The sequence below is a fragment of the Octopus bimaculoides genome, chromosome 1 (genome assembly GCF_001194135.2).
Source record: "Octopus bimaculoides isolate UCB-OBI-ISO-001 chromosome 1, ASM119413v2, whole genome shotgun sequence".
NCBI classification, from domain to species: domain Eukaryota; kingdom Metazoa; phylum Mollusca; class Cephalopoda; order Octopoda; family Octopodidae; genus Octopus; species Octopus bimaculoides.
The window spans coordinates 144435342-144439125 of record NC_068981.1 but is presented as its reverse complement, the minus strand read 5'-3'; positions in this window follow the sequence as shown (position 1 = coordinate 144439125).

Sequence of the window (3784 nt, the reverse complement as noted above, 5' to 3'; positions counted from 1 at the left end):
ATACATACATGGGCAAGTGCCTTCTACTATAGCCTCGGGCCGACCAAAGCCTTGTGAGTGGATTTGGTAGACGGAAACTGAAAGAAGCCCGTCGTATATATGTATATATATATATGTGTATGTGTGTATATGTTGTGTATCTGTGTTTGTCCCCCCAACATCGCTTGACAACCGATGCTGGTGTGCTTAGGTCTCCGTAACTTAGCGGTTCGGCAAAAAGAACCGATAGAATAAGTACTAGGCTTACAAAGAATAAGTCCTGGGGTCGATTTGATTCGACTAAAGGCGGTGCTCCAGCATGGCCGCAGTCAAATGACTGAAACAAGTAAAAGAATAAAAGAATATGTGTGTGTGTGTGTGTGTTTACCTATATACAGCTAGTAGTATCCTGCGTTGCCCGTGATAGTGGACAAGAAATATGTGTATGCATGTTCGCGCGCGTGCGTGTGTGTGTGTGTGTGTGAAGATTAGTTTTCAAGACTCAGTAAGAGCAACCTTAGATTTTGCGAAGGTTAGCTGTAATGACACTGAACATTTTGAAAGTGAAGAGTAAAATCCGTAATCCGAAAAAACTGGTAGTATTTATTACAGGAATGTGACAGACATCGTAGGAGAGTTCAGAAGAGTTGGATAAGCTTGACTTTTTTTTTAGCAGCGAAGCATCTGAAGTTTCGGATTATTTTCTTTCGACAAATCGTGAGAAAGAAAAAGAATGTTTTTCTCTTCATTATTTGCTAGATTGCAGCCTAAGTCTCTTTGACTCCAAAAGAGGAAGGTATGAATCGAAGAAGTAATGTACGGATATAGGGAGTAATTACGAATGTCCTTGTGGGAGGTAGTCGGGGAATTTCAGCAGAAATCTGTGAAAGAAAGTGAACGAAACGGGAATCAGACATTCAGTATAGAATTTAATAATACTTTTTGACAGTGTGTTGAGGTATACATAGACCTATAAGATTCCAGTTTTTATCAATATAACCACCATCTTATTCGAAGCATTTTAGACACAGAGTTACGTCAAAGTAAGTTTAACACTGATTAACTGCAATAGCAGATATTATGTATATCGTTGACCATGCATATTTCGGCGTGTGATCTAGAAGGGAGATTACTTTAGATTACTTTTAAAATTATTTTGTACATAGACGTAAGAGTGGTTGTGTGATAAGTAGCTTACTTACAAACCACATGATTCCGGGTTCAGTCCCACTACGTAGCATCTTGGGCAAATGACTTCTACTATAGCCTCGGGCCAACCAAGGCCTTGTGAGTGGATTTGGTAGACAGAAACTGAAAGAAGCCCGTCGCATGTATGTATATATATATATATATATATATATGTGTGTGTGTGTGTGTGTGTGTGTGTGTGTGTTTGTGTGTCGGTGTTTGTCCCCCCAACATCGCTTGACAACCGATGGTGATGTGTTTACGTCCCCGTAACCTAGCGATTTGGCAAAAGAGACCGATAGAATAAGTACTAGGCTTACAAGGTATAAGTCCTGGGGGTCGATTTGCTCGACTGAAAGGCGGTGCTCCAGCTTGGCCGCAGTCCAATGACTGAAACAAGTAAAAGAGTAAAAGGGTATACTAAGCATTGTAAATGTATTTTCTTTTAAATTCTTACTATTTTAATAATGAGAAAACCAGATTATAATTAAAATAAGCGCGTCGATTGCTCATCAAAGTAAATTTGCTCATGTAGATCACACGGAAAGTAGCACTAACGCAAAGTAAACTAAAAAATAACCTAAAATAATCTCCCTTTAAATTGTAGATCACTCAGCAAAGTATCACGTTTCGTTTCCTTAAGAAATTATGTGAATTTAGTGCTGGCTTCTTGTAAAAACGCAACTGCCTTCTGGTTTCTTGTTAAAATGCCTTCGTCTCGTTGCTGATCACATTACAAAAATCTTTAGCTAACATATGAATTTTAGAAATTGAAAAGTAAACTAAAAAGTAACCTAAAGTAGATCACACGCCAAAGAAGCACCCGTATTTTGGTCGTACTCGAGGTCATATGTCTTAATCTTGATTTCATATGATTGAGAGGGAAGCTGGTTTATTACATTCTAATATTTGATTTTCAAAGCATGTCGGTACAGTTTTGTATCACTCTGTTTTATCGCTATGTTTAGCAATACCACATTTTAATTATCGTCAATTAAGTCTAGAGAATAAAACATGATATTTCTTTTGTATACTGTCTTTAAATAATTCCATTAATTGCTAGTAGCAACACTGTATTTCGTTTTGCAGCTATAATATACTACTAAGTATATAAAAGGTTTATAAGTCAACACAGTGTCCTATTTTTGCTTTAAAGTGCAATGCTTTCATTTTTAATTTTATCTCTATAGATTTTCTATAGAACCTAGAGCCAGCATTGAAAGTCAAAACGTTTCGTATACAAATACACTTATGTAAACAATGCAATCAAAGATAGAAAAGTAGATAATTGGTGTATATGCATATTCCAGGAGTTATTGCTCCTTCAGCACTAAAATAGCCACTAAAATTAGTGGTTATTTAAGCAATGTGTTCGTGGATAGTTAATGAGTTTGATGTGAAAAAGGAGCAATTACTTCTGAAATATGCATATACATCACTTACCTATTTTTCTATATTCCATCGCATTGTTTAAATAGACGTATTTTCTTACGAAACGTTTTAACTTCCAATGCTGGCTCTAAATTTTATAGAAAATCTGTAGATATATGTTAAGAGTTAAATAATTCTAAGCAAAGAAATTAGGAACGGCTAAAGTTATTAGTAGAATTCCTGCAATAACTCGAAAAGTTCAAATTCCATAAGATATGCAGGAAATTGAAAACAAGTTTAAAAATTGGTTAGCAAGAAATGTATAAGGTATAATGAGATTTCTATTATTTTTTAAAAACTTTCTGTCATACTACATTTATATTGCTGTATATATAAATATGCTGGAAGAAACGTAATTAAATTCAACAGAAAAACACCTGGTCTGAAAGTCATAAATATGCTCAAAGAGTTATGACGTCTTTTGTTTCCTTGTGTCTATATCAAACAGCCTTCCAAGTGGCGAAAGATTGTGGTGATGGTGAGACCGACGACGATGACTACTATGACGACGAAGAAATGTCTTTAACAATTGTACGTTTCTATCTATGCTCATCGAAGGCCGTTGATATTTCTCTCTCTCTCTCTCTCTCTCTCTCTCTCTCTCTCTCTCACAGAGTGAGGAAGACAGAAAAATTATTACTGGTTTTGCTGCTTCCAAGTTATTCTCAGGTAAAAGTAGTTGAATATTGGCCAGTAATACAGACCATTTAAAAATAATTACCCTCATTCATAGATACACCTACGCGTGCATTTGTTCATACCAATATATAAAGAAACACGGACTCTTTACTCATAATACATATATATATACTTGTTGTTGGCACTCCGTCGCGGGTTCCAGTTGATCCGATCAACGGAACAGCCTGCTCGTGAAATTAACGTGCAAGTGGCTGAGCACTCCACAGACACGTGTACTCTTAACGTAATTCTCGGGGATATTCAGCGTAACACAGTGTGGCAAGGCTGACTCTTTGAATTACAAGCACAACAGAAACAGGAAGTAAGAGTGAGAGAAAGTTGTGGTGAAAGAGTGCAGCAGGGTTCGCCACCATCTCCTGCCGGAGCCTCGTGGAGCTTTAAGTGTTTTCGCTCAATAAACACTCATAACGCCCGGTCTGGGAATTGAAACCGCGAGTCCGCTGCCCTAACTACTGGGCCATTGCACCTCCACTATATATATATATAT